This window comes from Balaenoptera physalus (assembly GCF_965194825.1).
Source record: "Balaenoptera physalus genome assembly, chromosome: 3".
Taxonomy (NCBI): Eukaryota; Metazoa; Chordata; class Mammalia; order Artiodactyla; family Balaenopteridae; genus Balaenoptera; species Balaenoptera physalus.
Window position 1 is genome coordinate 145543013 of NC_138890.1, and position 16485 is coordinate 145559497.

Here is a 16485-nt window from a genome sequence, read left to right on the forward strand (position 1 = left end):
AAGATTTGACAGGCCATTTCAGGGAGCTTCCAAATCTGAGCTCAGCTAGCAAAGGAACTCACTAATAATATTTTGCTTGTCTAATATTTTAGACTTTCAAAATCATGATGTTGGGCTTCCCTGAGGGCACAGTGGTTAAGAATCCTGCCAATGCAGGGGACATGGCCCTGATCCGGGAAGATCCCACATGCTGCAGAGCAACTAAGCCCGGGCACCACAACTACTGAGCCTTCGCTCTAGAGCCCACGAGCCACAACTACTGAAGCCCCCACGCCTAGAGCCCATGCTCCACAACAAAGAGGAGCCACCACAATGAGAAGCCCGCGCACCGCAACGAAGAGTAGCCCTCGCTCGCCACAACTAGAGAAAACCCATATGCGGCAACAAAGACCCAGCGCAGCCAAAAATAAATAAAATAAAAATAAATAAATTTAAATAAAAATGATGTTATTTAGATTAAGGTAGATAGCCATTCTGAGCTGAGCTAGATGCTTTCCTACACAGAAAAAGAGTGACTAAGTAACCATTCACGATGGTTCCTAGGTGACTCTGTGTGACTGTGTGTCCCTGTACTCTAGAAATAGCTGGATCTTCCTGATGTCCAGCGTGGCATCTCTTGCCAAGTCGGAAAGAGATCTGAAAATTCCCATTCCATTCCATTTGCGGAGGATACCACAGCATTTCTTCTTCCGACCCTAATGGGAAGCACATGGAGATCACTGAACATTGGGAGCTCTTCTTTGCTCAAATTATGTTTTTCAAGCAAGGGCTATGATAAAGTAACCTCTAAACATGACCCTGGCAAAAGTCAGTAGCCTTGCTTATTCTGGCCACGTTCCTGGTGCAATCCAGGGTTCTGGGAAGATTTACTTTAATTACAACCTCTTTTGCCCTTTTTCTCTCCCTCTTATACTCATGATCTCTTACATAACATGTGTTAGAGTTACCAAAACTGAAAATTTCATTCTTGAGCTAAATTAGGTAAATGTAATTTGCACTTGGCTTCCTTTCTTTTGGAAGATCTGGTCAAATTAGCATGTTGTACTGTTTTTCTGAGACACACATAGCTTAAATTCTCTTTCTGAAATTTTTATGTCACAGTAAAACTTTCATTTTTGTTTTTGGTGGCAAGGATAATAAAGAGACATTGTATCTTCTAAATTTTCTTTAGCCATATAATGTCCTATGAAGAATATTTTTTAAAGACTTTTTTCTTAGGATACTAATAAATTCTCATGAGAACTGGTTCATTTCCAAAAAGTTTTCCACAGAGCTTATATATAAAAGTTAAAATTCATATTAATTAAATCAAAACATAAGAAACACTACATTCTTCATGAATCATGAAAATATTATCACACATTAAAACACCAGATCAAAAAAGTGTTTTTAATTGTACTGTATTACTTAGCACAAAATGTGTAAGCCATAATTTTTGCATTCAGTTCAACAGCAACTCAATGTAACAAACATTAATTGAGCACCTTATGTATGTGCGAAGGCACTCTGCTCTGATTAAGAACTGGACACCACAACACCTGCTGTCAAAAGACTCACTCCATTAAGAGGAAAGAGATGCATAAACAAATAATTACAATGCGATGTGATAAAACACAATGATAAAAAGATATACAGGGACAAGATTTAACCCCGTTGGTGGATGCTAAAGAGAGGGCATTGGAGAGAGTTCAGAAGGAAGGTGATGCCTGATGCAAAGGCATCTTTCATCAATCAAGGCATTCTTGATTGTAGGAGAGTATTCTGGGCAGAGGGAAACCAAGTAGGACTCTGTAGTAAAAGTGCAGGTAAGGAGAACCCAAACTAAGACAGTGCTGGAGGAGAGGGATGAGGATGAGGGGATGAGTTTGCAATACTTAGGAGGTAAAACAATATCTTAGCAATTTGATTTAGTATCTTCCCAGAAGGTTACCAAAGATGATACTTATTGATGGTTCATCAAGATGGTTTTTTACTGGTATAGTCTTTTCAATAGATAACTGGATTTGAAACAAGTTTTGACAAATACTATATAGGCATAATCTGTTTTCATTTGAATATTACATGTATATAAATTTCTAAGACTATATGCAGAAATAGTATCTTTCCAAGGCATTTTGTCTTGGTACATAGCAATGGACTAAGAGCAAAATAAGAAAATTACATAATATTTGGTGGGCATGGAGGAAAAAAAACCACACTGGCTTCTCACTGGTCAAGTCTCGTTTCTGCCTGCATGAAGGAGTTACTTAGTTACTTGGCCATTTACCACTGCATATTAGCAGAAAAGCTTAACCAACCTTGCCTATAAATGGCCAAGCAACAAACTGCCTCATTCATTCATTCTGTTGACATGTTCTGAATCCTAGGAGGCTTAGACCCAGGGATAGAGAAATCAAGAAGTTGTAGCCTTTGCCCATGAGAGAAAGGGGGATGTAAACAGATACTCTTAGTATAGTCTGACAAGCACTTTATTAAAAGTGGGACTGGAGTCCTGAGAGGATGCTGGGAAGTGAACTAACTGCCTGGTGCAGGGACATGTGATGGCATTTCAAATATAGGGAACGAAGGGAGACTATATTATTGTTTCTAATTATCTGTTTCATGTCCCTAGTATAGGGAAAGATATATAGGGACAGGAGAGGTTTATACTTCCCCGCCCCAATTAAGGTCACACTTGTCCAGGTGACTTACTTTGGCCAATAAAATTTGAGTAGAAGTGTTTTGTGCCACTTCTGAGCAAACCTTTAAAATCCATCATGACATTCCAAAGTCACTCTTTTCCCTTTGCCACACGAGAAAACCATTTCCAGAAAAGGACTGCCCATTTAGTGTGGATCTCAGAGTAAAGAAGACTCCTGGAGTAGAGTTGAAGCCACCCTGCAGGCAACACGTAATGTAAGTAAGAAATAAACCTGTGCCGTTGAAAACCACTGAGACCTGGGGATGGTCGTTATAGCATCATAACTTAGGAAAGCTGACTAACACAGAAGTAGAACATGCAAAGGTGCAGAATTATCCCTGGGTATGGAGTGTTTGAGGAATGCTGAGAAGTTTAGTGTAAACTCAGTGTTTAAAGCCTAGGTGGCCAGAAATAAACCCAAAATGGTAGTTAGGAAGAGATTTTTGAAGGGTCTTACAGGTCCTGCTAAGAAAGTTGAATGTTATTCTTTAAATGGTGGAAAGCCAGTAGAAGTTAAGGAGTGACATGATGAGATTTGTTTCTTAGGAAGATGAGTCTAATGAGAGTGGAAAAATACTATTACCAGTGAAATTAGCTAAAAAGTTGTTATGATACTAGTAAGTAACATTTATCGCGCATTTACTCTGTGCCAGGCATTTTGTATATATTTACCAAAGCAATCTTCACAACAACCCCACTTGGTAGGTACTGCAATGATCCTTCCCTGTAGAAGAGGAAATAGAGGCACGGAGAGGTTAAATAACTTGGCCTGGTCAGTCTACAAGAAGCAGTTAGAGTCAGAGTTCCATCCCAAGCTGTCTGGGTGCCAGAATCCATACTCTTCACCGTGACACCACACACTCAGAATCCAGGCAGATGGGGGCCAGCATCTGAACCAAGGCAGTACATGGAGACAGAGAGGAAGTCTCAAGTCTCATACTTCTGAGATTGCACAGAATGTGGGCATGAGTTGGAGCTTTGGGGTAGAAGAAATGGAGAGGTCAGAGATAACGTCCCATTTTTTACTCAGGAGACTAAATAGGTATTGAAACAATGAATGGAAACAGGGAATATAAGAACAAGTTCGGGAGGAAAATGAAGAGTTTTGTTTGGGATACATTCATTGTGAGGCCGCTATGCAGCAACTGGTGGAGATGATTTGTCAGCACTTAGAATATGGTACCAAAGCTGAGGAGCAAGGCGGAGACAGATCCAGGTGGGGCAGAAGGCCAAGAGAGTGGACTCATTCATCTTGGCAGGTGTAGAGTGAGTTGAGAGACGGCCAAGGGAAGAATCAGAAGAATCCAATAATTTAAGGAGTAGATCAGGAGGAAGAGCCAGGGGAAGACTGAGAGGCAGTGATATAGGAGAGAAAAGCATCAGAGAACAGAGGATGGGTTTTCATAAAGGTGTTCACCACCAGTGAACACCATAAAAGTGTTAACGCTGGAAAAATTGGGAGATGACCACAACCGCCTCTGCTTGTGGCATGCTCCAGCCACACAATGACTTTGAGAAACAAGAACCTCCACTTACACAGCAGCAAAAACCTTGTACATCACCAGCATCCCAGTGGAGGTGCAAGGATGCATTGGGTGGAGGTAGAGAAAAAGTAGGAAATGATCTCCCCCATCATGACACTCATAGAATTGAGTACTTTTATGCTTATTTATAACTGCAGAACTGCTTATGATCTTTTAAAATGACAGGTTCCCACAAATGGAAAAAAAGTGCATTGCTTCAATTTACAGGAATTGCCTAATTCCAAACATGGTAATAAGAAAGATTTAAAAGTAAAATATTTTCTGGAACACTCATCATACCTGGAAGAACCGGCTTATTAGATTCACTCCTTAAGTGCTCTCCAGTAACGCTACTAAATTTCAACAGCCTGTAACTAGTTGGAATAACATGAAGGATATTTGCATAGACTTAGTAAAATACTAAGGTTTTTTGATGACTTAGTAAAATACCAGAATTTTTTAAACGCATGAATAGCTTGAAGCTACACAGAAGTTATTACACAATATTTGGCTAGGAACATCCCACATGCATGCTTTGTAGTAGAGGAAGAAGAAAATGTTATTTTGTCTACCACACAAATGACGTCTTTGTCCAGTGAACTTCAGATTGTTGAGGTGTGTTGAGATGGTGTTCAAAAAGGCATCCATGGAAACAAAGCTTGGAAACATGGAGTTAAATAATCTTAACTTTTTTTCCATTGCAGGACTTCTGAGAGCCTTTAATATGCTGCTTTACATTGTGCAGCTCCAGGGAGGGCTAGACTAGGCAGGCAGCAGTCCCCAGATTTACCTGACCGTAGATTCCCCCATTATTTTTTTCAAGAACACATGAAATTCTTTATCAAATGTCCTATGCGGTAGATTATATTTCTGTTCAAAATGTTTGCTGTTCCTCCCTTTAGTATCCTTTTCTATAGGATTATCCTTCCCTACTCCACTGAACACAGGAATGGTGATGTGACCTGCTTCGGTCAATGGAACATGGCTGCAAGTAACGTGTGTCGCTTCCAAGCAGAGACTTTAAGAGCCAGCCTGCAGTCTCCCTCTTCTCTTTACCCCCCATTTCAAGACCAACTCAACTATGTCCTAGAGAAAGATTGTTCCAATAGCCCTGAGTTCTGGAGTGTCCTGTGTTGGAAATGGAAATGCATAAGAAATAAACCCTTGAAGTTGTAAGCCATTAATATTTTAGGTTATTTGTTACCACAGTGAAGTTAGCCTGAGCTGACTACATCCAGCCTCTAAGCATTTATAAATTACCTGAACCTTACTGCTTTTTATAGGTGCGCCCATTCAGTTTCAGTCTTATCAATGATGAGATGTTCTTTGAATTATTCTTTAGGTTCAGACAGTAACACTTGAAGGTTTATTAAATATTATATATATATATATATATATATATATATATACACACATACAATAAGACTTAAAGCAAATGGTGCTCAAACTCTTGTATGCCTAGAAAATTACCTGGAATTTCATCCAAAATGAACATTCTGAGACCTAATTCCCAGAGATTGTGATTCAATGGCCCTGGAATGTGTCCAGGGAATCTGAATTTTAAACCAGTCTCCCAAGATATTACCAGTGCAGGTGGTCTGTCAGCCACAGTTGAGTGTATTGCTCTAAAGCCACTCATTTAATTACCAGTTGTATGATAACATGTATTTAAAGAAATGCCATTTCAATTTAAAGAGGCACCATAGAGACTCCTCTTTTGAATTACTAGATGCATGTATAATTAGTTTCATCACATTTTAGTTTATATGCATTATATTTCATTATATTTTACTGCAAAATATTTTGTGCACAAAATGCTACTCTGTGCTTGAATGCCTATAATATTCAAAAAGTCTGACTCTAGGTAACCCTTGACTCTTCCAAAGAAATCAATCTACTTGAAAAAATCAAGTTCTGTTACCTATGAAGATCAAGGACTTTCAAGTTGCAAGTGACAGAAACCGAATTCAAACCGCCTGAAGCAAACCAAATTTATTGGTTACAGAACTAAAATGTTCATGGTTTTGAGGGAATGAAGTTTAGTTGCTGGTTGAGCATGGTGGACATGTTGGAACTGGAGACCAAACCTGCCTTTGGGAAGGTGTTGGGAGTGGGAGACGTTGCAGGTAAGAGGGCAAAATGAGGGTAGTGTGTAGGTCCTCATGGGAGGAAGACCCACCAGGCAGGGCACTACCTGGAGGGTCTGGGGACGGGGGCAGGGGGGGAGTCTAGGCAGGTGATTTGCACCAGAGAAGTTTGGCAGGATGTGATCAGGTAGAAGTCCTGGAAGTCGGGCAGGGAATGACCAGCAGGTAAGGAATAGGGAGGTAGACAGAGTAAAGAATGTCAGTCAGCCAGAATCAGGGTTTCATTTATAGTTGGATCTAGATGCTCAAAAGATAGCTTCAAGTACCTGGGGTTTTTTTGTTGTTGTTTTTTTCAGCTCTGCTTTCCTCTGTGTTAGCTTCACTCTCAGGCAGATTCTCCCATGAGGAGCAAGATGGTGGCCACCAATTTAGTAATCCCCAAACTGGGTCTTATTGGTCTGGCTTGGGTCAAGGCCAATCTTTGACCCAGTCATTGTGGCCAGAAATGCCCTACTGGGCCATGTGTTCATCTCTGGAGACAGGAATGGGTTACAGCTATTGAATCACAAATGTTCCCCAAAAGAAAAAAGTTCCTGCTATTCATTCCCAGCAGGAAGGGGATAATGAAAACCGGGCAGGGAAAATTCAATTTGTCTACTATAGACTTGATGATACTTCTCCTACACTGGGTCAGCAATCTGACAGGGAAGGGAACTCACACACTGGATTTTCCTTTCCCTCAAAGGGGATTGTTTTTTTCTAAAATGAATAAGTCAAGCAATTTTATTCCAAAGTGTTTGAATTAAGCAAACTGTGCCTATTCCTTCTTGGGAAAATATCAGAAAGGAACCCAATGTTACAGACTGCAGTTAGGTCTAAGTGCAGTCATAGGAACCTGTGTTTTCTACTTCAAGGTTGCGTGTTAATGAATGTTTTCCACTAGATATGTTGAGCCTACATACCTAATTAATTTTGCTTGAAATTCACAATTATTTAGTTTGATGGAGGCCAGATTTTCTATAGATGCATAAAGTTTAAGGGGAAAAAATGCTGGCAACCTCTTGTCCCTTTAAGTCAATTACCAAAGGCTAAAATCAGAGCTGTTTGCTACAGAGTTCTCAAAATATCACAGAGAAAAGCAGTTCGGTCTTTATTATGACCTTTACTGACTCACTTATGAGTATTAACCAAGATGCACTACATCAAGTCTCTTGACAAAAACAGGTTTTGGATTTTGCTGTGTCTTTCTATTTATAGCTTGTATTTTCGCTTATTCATTATCAGGGAACAACGTTAAGGTAAGGAAGTTTGTAAGTAAAGTTGTTTCTCCATTACCCTTTTCCTTTTACCTAAAGAAAGCTTCCTCTGCTTGTCCCCCTGGTATAATTAGGCTCCCTTTCTCGTATTTTTGTTTGTATACTGTGTTAGTATGATGCCTTGTATACAACGAGTGTTCAATAAATGTCACTAATTAATGACTCAACACAGGATCAACATGTTTTGCATTATGCCACCATTCACTGAAGCACTGTGGAGACAGTTCTGAGGCAATTTGGAACTCTGCCAAGATCTAGATATTTGGGCATTTTACCAGAGACTTGGGAAATTCCAAACATGAGATTTAAAAAAAAAATATCGCTTCCTTTTTTTAAAAAATCAAAACATAACACTTTTATTTGTTAACGCTCAAAACGTAAAGGGAGCACAATTAATAAAATGAGGTTTATTTAGGAAGACTATTAAACTCTATCTAGATGTTGACAACCTTAGCACTCAAGATTTCCACATCTGACTGCAGAGAAGTCGCTCCAATGCGTATAATCCATACATAACTTGTGTGATCACAGAGACTGAGCCGTTTCTGCCCTTTCTCACGTCACATTTCCTCCTCTGCAGGGCTGATACAGTAACAAGTGTATTTATCATTTTCAGATCATTGTAGAAAACAGAGAACCAGCCAGGAAACCAGACTCTTGTCCTGCCCCTGCAGCCTCCTGGCCATTGTGAGGGTGATAAATGGCTGTCCTCCCACATAGCACTCAAGCATTGAAAAGTTCAAGGGCATAGAGGGCTTATGTCTGTCAGCTCCTTCCTTTGGTAGCTTGTAGGAAAACTGTTAGAAGTCAGCATGGGAAGAGAGAGGAGGGAGGAGAGTGGGTTGGCTGGATCTCATGGCCAGATGTTCAGAAACCAAATCATAATCATCTTTTCAACTAGTGTCCTTGAATTCCTTGAGCTATTCATGATTCTTATAACCTCGAATATCTGTTTATGTCATCAGTGTCAGTTCAAATCATGGATTCCACGGACAGTTTGATAAATGATCTTCAATTTTATCACAGGCAAACGCATTATGGTTCAATCAATGGTTTTGTTTGTGTGACCACTTAGGGAATGTGTCCACAGATCTATTTCTAGGTAAAAATTTAGTTTTAAGAGTGTTGCTTTGCCAATTTTTACAGGTTTCTACTTTGGGTATATCTGGATTTTTGCCCCAAATGCCCAACAGCATGCAAGCGAACCTGAGGTAGAAATATTATGTGTCTGGTTACTTGATTCTTGCTTATCACAGGCAACTAACTACTAACTACTAACACCAATACCTAACTAGCACCCAGATCAAGAAACAGAACGTCATTGGTGTCATGAAAACCTTCACCATTTCCTCCAATCTCCAATCATTACTCTTCCAAGAGTAGCCACTATCCTGACTTGTAATACTATAAATTAGTTTGCCAGTTTTTGAACTTTTTATAAATAGAATCATATAATACGTACTTGACATTTTTCCCTCAACATTATGTTTGTAAGATTCACCCATACTGTCAGGTAAAGTTGAAGTCCCTGCTGACATTATTGTGATGTCTGCCAAAGAAACTGTCTATTGTCACGTTAACGCAACAAAAATGACCAACCTTGACTCCAAGTTCTCCTTCACTTGAGGCATCTTGACTCTTGGCATTTACAGTTGTTCACTTACTGAACGGTGTCAGGTTTCTACGGCTCTGAGTGCTGGCTCGCATTACAGTTAAGTGGAAGCAAGAAAACTCAGGCAGCCTTTCATGGAAAGAAAGGCCTGCCACCATTTCAGGTTTTGTGGTAAATAAACAGAGAAACGAGAGACGTCATCTCTTGAGTCTTCCAAGATTTTGACAGAAGGAAGTTGTGGAGTTGGGGACATCAGTAGGTCATGTCAGAACTGGGGATCAGACCCATCTCTACCTCTGGGAAGGTGGTGGGTGAGGGTGTTGCTGGGAGAAGAGGAGGGGTGAGGACAGTGTGCAGGTTCAGGGCAGGGAAGGAGAGGCAACAGAGGGTCCCAACACCCAGAGAATCTAGGGACAGGAAGGCGGTGATCCAGACAGGTAGCCTGCACTAGGAAGGTGGATGTGAGGGATGAGCAGGTGAATATCCTGGCAGGTGGACTAAGCATGACCAGAGGTGGTGGGAAGGAAGGGAGTAGTCACAATCAAGAGTGCTAGTCAACCAAAGTCATGGTGCCATCTGGAGTTAAGGGATAGACCCTAATCTTGGGGGATGGAAGTTACAAGAAGAACAGTAAGACAGGAGAAGCACAGTGATTAAATCCTAAAGCATTCTGGATGTCATTTGAATGTCAGACACTGAACTGGGCTCTAGATTGTATTCATTTATTTATTTATTCATTCATTTATTCAACAAGTTTTAATTGAGCATCTACTATGTGTCAGGCACTGTTCGAGGCATGGGATAGAGCAGTGAAGAAAACAAAATTCTTGCCCCTTTGGATCTTATATTTTCATAAGGGAGACAGGCATCAAACAAAATAAATAAATTTTATGCCAGGTTATCAGGCAATAAGTGCTCTGGAGAAAGATAAACCCAGGTGGAGAGACAGGGAGTATGGAGGATTCGAATTTTAAATAAAGAGGCCAGGGAAAGCCTCACTGAAAAGGTGACCTTTGAGCATATCCTTGAAGGAGGTGAGGGGGTGAGCCCGCAGATACCTGGAAGGGACCATTACAGGCAGAGGAAACAGGTGGTGCAGAAGTGAGTGAGAGCGTGTCTGGTGTATTCAGAGGACAGCAAGGAGGCCAGATGGCTGGATTTGTACAAGTGAGGGGCAGAAAGGAAGATGAGAGAGGAAGCCGGTGAGGGATGCAGGTGAGGAAATCATCTAAGCCATTTTAAGCCGGTGGTTCTCAACTGGGGTCAACTTGTTTCCCAGGGGACATTTGGGAATGTCTGGAGACATTTTTGATTGACACCACTGGGGGCTTTTTTTTTTTTTCCAAGTGAGACTTTAAACAATTCAAAGTGGGCTCTTTACATGCACAGGAAGCTCCCATCTGGGCAAATAGTGGCCAGCACGTCAGACACTAGCATTAGATTTCAAAATAGTCTCTGTAAATTGAAGTAGTCAGAAACAAACAGATATGAAGTCGTTTCATAAAACCTGTTATTGAAGTCTATTATACATAAAGAACAGTGTACACATTATAAATGCACATATTGATGCATTTCCACAAGCAAAACACCAATACCTAACTAGCACCCAGATCAAGAAACAGAATGTCATTGGTGTCATGAAAACCTTCACCATTTCCTCCAATCTTCAATCATTACTCTTCCAAGAGTAGCCACTATCCTGACTTGTAATACTATAAATTAGTTTGCCAGTTTTTGAACTTTTTATAAATAGAATCATATAATACGTACTTGACTTTTTTCCCTCAACATTATGTTTGTAAAATTCACCCATACTGTCACGTAAAGTTGTAGATTATTCATTCTCATTGTCATATAATATGCCATTGTGTGAATATAAAATAGTTGGTCTATTCTACTTGGATGGGCATTTGGATAGTTTCCAGTTTCAGGTTATTACTAGTAGTGGTCTATGAAAATTCCAGTACATGCGTTTAATGAACACATGTACACATTTCTGGTGGGTATACATCTAGGAGTGGAATTGCAGGGTTGTAGGAGAGAAAAGATGTCTTAATAAGATGAAATGTAGCATATTATAGCTAAACCAGTAAACAAGTTGTATAAATATGTTAGGGAAGATTTGGATTAGTTCAAGAATGAAAGAAAAAGCCCAGAGCCCAGGATAGAAAACATTGCGACAGCAAGGATGCAAAGTAGAGTGTAGTTGAAACTACAGAGAACGATGTGTGTAGATAGGCATGTAACTTGCAGAAATCAAGTGGCAGCCATGTGGGGTAGTAAGGGGCTTGGGTAGGAGTCAGAAAGACTTGAGTGTGAACCTTCCTCTACCAAATATGACTGTGTGACTTGGGTGCATCACTTGACAGCTCGAAGCTTTGACTTTTCCATGGCAGGAAATACAGGTTGTTGAGAAGATTAAATTCATTCATTCAACACCTATTGATTGAATGCCTACCTATGTGCAGGGTACTGGGGACTCAGTGGTGAATAAAAAAGAAGGGTCCTTGTCCTCATTGATTTTACTGAATACACTGAACGATGATCAGTTAATTACGATTATGGTAAGTTCAATGAAGGGGTCTAACCTAGTCTTGCGGTCAGGGAGGCTTCTCTGAGGCCAAGCAGACATGAGCCAGGACAAGGGTTGGGGTGAGAATTGCAGGCAGATGAAACAGCACAAGGGAAATCTAAGGAGGGAAGAAGCTTGGCAGGTGTGAGGAAAAGAGACAGTGAGTGTGCAGACAGAAGGCACATGGAGGAGCAGGGAGAGATGAGATGGAGGGGCAGGCAGACTTTTTAAGTGATGAAATTTATAACAATTGATTTTTAAAGGTTTTAAACTGAAAGTAAGGAGAGGGCTGGGAAATGGACAAAATCGGATAAGTGCAAAGATACAGATTGATTTGTGCATTTCCATATTTATCCATGAATTCATTTACATTTATGGGATGTGGGACTACCAAGTGAATCTCATAGTGTATGAAATTATTTGAGTATCCATAACTATTAAATGGATGAATACATAAATAGTAATTTATGAAGTTAACACAACTTGAAAAAAATCTGTTTAATATTGTTTAATTCTTTTTGCTCTGATATTAACTTAGTTTGAGTAGATCTCCACTGTAGTAACAGAAGCTAATATTTATTGTGTTACTGTGTACCAACTTCCATTCTAAGCAGGACGTAACAAATATATATTCTCATTTAATCCTCATCCCAACAACCCAGGGAGGTATGTTTTATTACTATCCCCATTTTACTGATGGGGAAGTAGATACTGAAAGGAACACTGACCCACTTGCCTGAAATCACCCAGTTAGTAAGCACAGAGGCAGGATTCACATTCAGGCAGTGTGATTCCAGCCCACAAGCTCTCAATGACTACTCATTATAGCTTCCAGAAAGAGGTCACAAACATGCCAACACAAACATCTGGTTGGTTGGATTGCTCCACTTCTCATTGTAAATTAATAAATTAATATTGTGCAGTACACATTCATCTCTGGCGAGTTGATTAGAATGACTCGATTCCCTAGGGCTTCATCCCCTCATAGTGGACTAAGAAGACTGAGCGTTCAGACTTGCCAATCCAGCTGTGGATCCGTGACTGCACCTCAGGAGAGTGATAGGTGTAGAGATTGAGGAGGGTCCAAATCCTGCCGGCCTTGGAGACCATGGAAGTGTTTCAGATTGTTCTCTTAGTGCAGAGGGAAGCAATATGATTGGTTAGGAGGTGATTGAAATAGTCTGGGTGAGAGATGCTGGCCAGTTTGATGGCAGTCAAAATCGAGATGAAGTGAGGGATTCTAAGTAAAAGGACTCACAAAATGCTTGGCACACAGTAGGCACAGTGTAAGGGGTGGATATTGTTAACAATGAAGGCAAGATCATTTCAATCTAGCAGGCCAAATTTCACGGATTGGAAATTGTTATCTAAAGCCTGGCATTGAGAAAGATTTCGTACCTCTTTCAGATCTGCATGGAAAGAGTTCTTTGATGGATTGGAGATGTCTGCCATGAGAGCTGGATTAGCAGCTGGTAGCACATATGCAGAGGAGTGCTTTAATAACGATCTTCAGGTACAGATAACATTCTTACACTGATGATTTTGAGTCATTTTTATCTATAAAAATAATATTAAAATATAACATGAAATATTATATGATATGAAAGATAGGCTTAAACTATAAAAGGATTTCTTTTTAATTAAAAAAAAGCAGTACCTAATGGATGGTGGATTATAGAGGCTTACAGAATTGACCTTGGGTTCAGAAATATTCATGGACAATACACTGCAAACAGAGGGTTCCGTAGGCAAATTAATTTGACTTAGGCCAAATACTTTATCCCCTCGTAGAGATCCATGATGCATATCAGCAAGTTAAAGGTTCAGGAAATGAAGCACACTGCAAGAAACCTCTTTAATGCTCTTGCACCAGAATTTTCCAAATTGATGTGACCATGGAAATTTTTTTTCGTCTAACACTTATTAACATATCAGAGAAACATGATAACATCTGCACTGATATTGTGTTATAGTAACATGGCTCTGTGCTACAAAATTTGGAATGCCATCTTTTTTGGTCCTGGATTTTGTGGAGCTCAATCAGTGGGAGAAAGAGAGAGAGGGAGGAAGAGACCAGTCTGCAGCATTTGCTTGTTTTTAGAGAACCATTCTCACTTACTAAGAATTGGTTGTATATATGGTTGTATGTTGATTGTATATTGGTTGTATATGTATGACTTTGCGACTGACAATATTTAACCTTTGGCTGATAAAGGTCAATTCCTAGCCTGAACCCATGTTCTGAAGTCCCTTGAATTTGAACGACCCAGCAGACACACAGATTCCACAGATGTGGGCCAGTCTCCGAACACTAGGGCTGATTCATTTTAAAAGTTTCCAACTTTCAGTTCACTGCTTGGTACATAAAAGGCACTCCACAAATATCTTTTGAGTAAATGAATGAATACGTAACTGAATAATAATGGACACTATTTGTTCTCACAAGAAAAGCTAAGTATGAAACTGCTAGGTATTGTACCAAATCAAGGAGAAATTTTCAATTAAACAATAAGTCTGAGAAATAAACACTGTTTCTTTTTTTGTTCTCTGGAGAATTAGCAAGTTAGATCTACTTTTGTTTGAGTTATACATACTGAAGAAAGTAGTGTCTTTGGGCAAAAACTGGATAATGTTATTGAGTAACTTTGTCCTTTAATAACTTTGATAAGTTTGTATTATCAATTAGACAAGTCACATAATCTCCTTGTTTTCTTGTCTCCTGGACAGGGCGATCTCTAAAGACCTTTTCAGTTCAAAAGTGTCTGTGAATCTGTTCACTTCAAAATGTTATGCTTTGCGCTTGCAACACTGGAAAAGTGCATAATATTCATTATAAAACCAGGTCTGAGTCCAGATTGAAAGGGCCCCAGGAAAGCAGAGAATTCCAGAACATTTTGCAAGAGTATCCTCACTCATTAAAGGAATGTTCATAAGAGGAAAACAAGAGCTCTGTTAACAGATTTCCCTGCAGCAGAGCTGTGTGAAGGCCCTTTCACTAAATATATCATGCTTAGAGAGGGCAGCGGTCTCCTCTGTGGCTGTCTTGATGAGCACGGGTAAGCACGGGTCAACAAGGGCACTGGTGTGACACGGACCCTATTATGAGCCAACACTTACATGTGCTTATTAAGTAGCAGCCACTGTTCTAAATGCTCTAGTTATACTAATTCGTTTAATCCTGACAACAACCCTATGAAGTAGGTGTAAGGATATGAAAATGAGGATTTTACAGATGGGTAAACTGGGGCATAAAAGGTTAAATTTGCCCAGGATTATGGACCTAGTAAGTGATGGAGCCAAATTTGAACCCAGGTAGTAGAGATCCATTAGTCCTGCTTGACCACTCTGCTCTACTGCCATCTCAGGATATTGTCTAGCCTTTGATGAAAGCTGAAAGAGTCCAAGTCACCCCACATTTATGGAGAGCCCACTCTGCTAAATGCTGCTGGGGACTGAGCGGGGGGTGAAATGATGAGGACTTCATTACTGTGCTTACCCAGCTAAGAAATAAGCAACTCCGTCCCGGCAGAATGGAATGAGTTACTAGAATAGAAGTTCTGGGGAAAGAAGAAGGTAGAATTTGAGTGAGCCCTGAAGGATGGAATTTTGATAGATAAAGTGGGAGGAGAACATTTCAGGTTCAAGCAACAGCATGGATTATACGGTGTGCCAAATAGGCTTGTCTGCATAGATTGTGAGACGGGCAGTAGGGAGATGATGGGTGGCTTTTAGAAGGTTCTGAACACTGTGCTAAGGAGACTAAATGTAATTCTATAGGCAACAAGGAGCAATTTGGCTTTTCCTTGGAGTATAATTCTGGAGATAGCATGGTGGGCTATAGCCTAAGCAGGAGGAATGAGAAATTAAATCAGGGCAGTTTCAGTAACAAATGTAAAAAGGGATGGTGTAGTGGATATTGTGATATAGTGCCCAGACCCCCCTTCAGGAACAAAGGTCTTACTCTCCAAGTCACCAGGAATGCTGCCATCACAGAGCCCTCAGCTGTCAAGCCCCTTTATCCAAGGTCACGCCCTCTTCCTGGGATGACTAGCATCCAGTGACTGATTGCTGCAGGGGTATAAAGGCCCCTACCCCTCACTCCAGCTGGGGACAGCTCTGAAGGATCATCCCAGCTTCAGAACTCCATGCATTGCAGTTGAACTTTTTTCTCTGCCCAATCCTGCCTCCTTCCTTTTCTCTTCGAAAGGCTGTTATCCCAAGAGCACTCCCTAATCAACCTCCTCCTTCCTGCCTTAAGTCTTCATCCTGGGAAACTCAACCTGCTTCCAGTGGCTGCATGGTGCTTTGCAGGAACAAAACCCACAGTTGGGCATCTCTGCGGGTATGTAGCAAGTGAAAGAGAAGGCAAGTCAAAGATGCCCAACCAAGGTAGCTAGAAGAATCACGGCCTAAGCTAGCATGGTGTCTCCACTGGACAACTGTAAAAGGCCCCTTAATGACCTCCCTGTTTCTCTTCTTGACCATCACAGGCATGATCCACTCTTCACACATATGCCAGAGGGATCACATACAGAAGAAAATAAAAAGTCCTTATCCTCCCTACAAGGCACCACCTAACCTGGCCCCCTGATGCCTCTCCAACCTCTCCACACTTCCCATGCTCCCCACGTTCCAGCCACCCTGGCCTCTTTGCATTTCTGGAACATTCAGCCATGCACATATTGGTCCCCAGAT

At 40.6% G+C, this 16485-nt stretch overlaps 1 long non-coding RNA gene across 1 annotated transcript in view; it reads left to right on the forward strand.

Moving 5' to 3' along the window:
* Positions 1-2488, forward strand: part of LOC309656887 — a 268342-nt gene extending 265854 nt beyond the window's left edge. Inside the window, exon 7 of the long non-coding RNA XR_014261577.1 lies at positions 93-2488. This is a non-coding gene — a long non-coding RNA (uncharacterized lncRNA). The remainder of the gene's footprint in view (positions 1-92) is intronic.
* The last annotated feature ends 13997 nt before the right edge of the window (positions 2489-16485 follow it).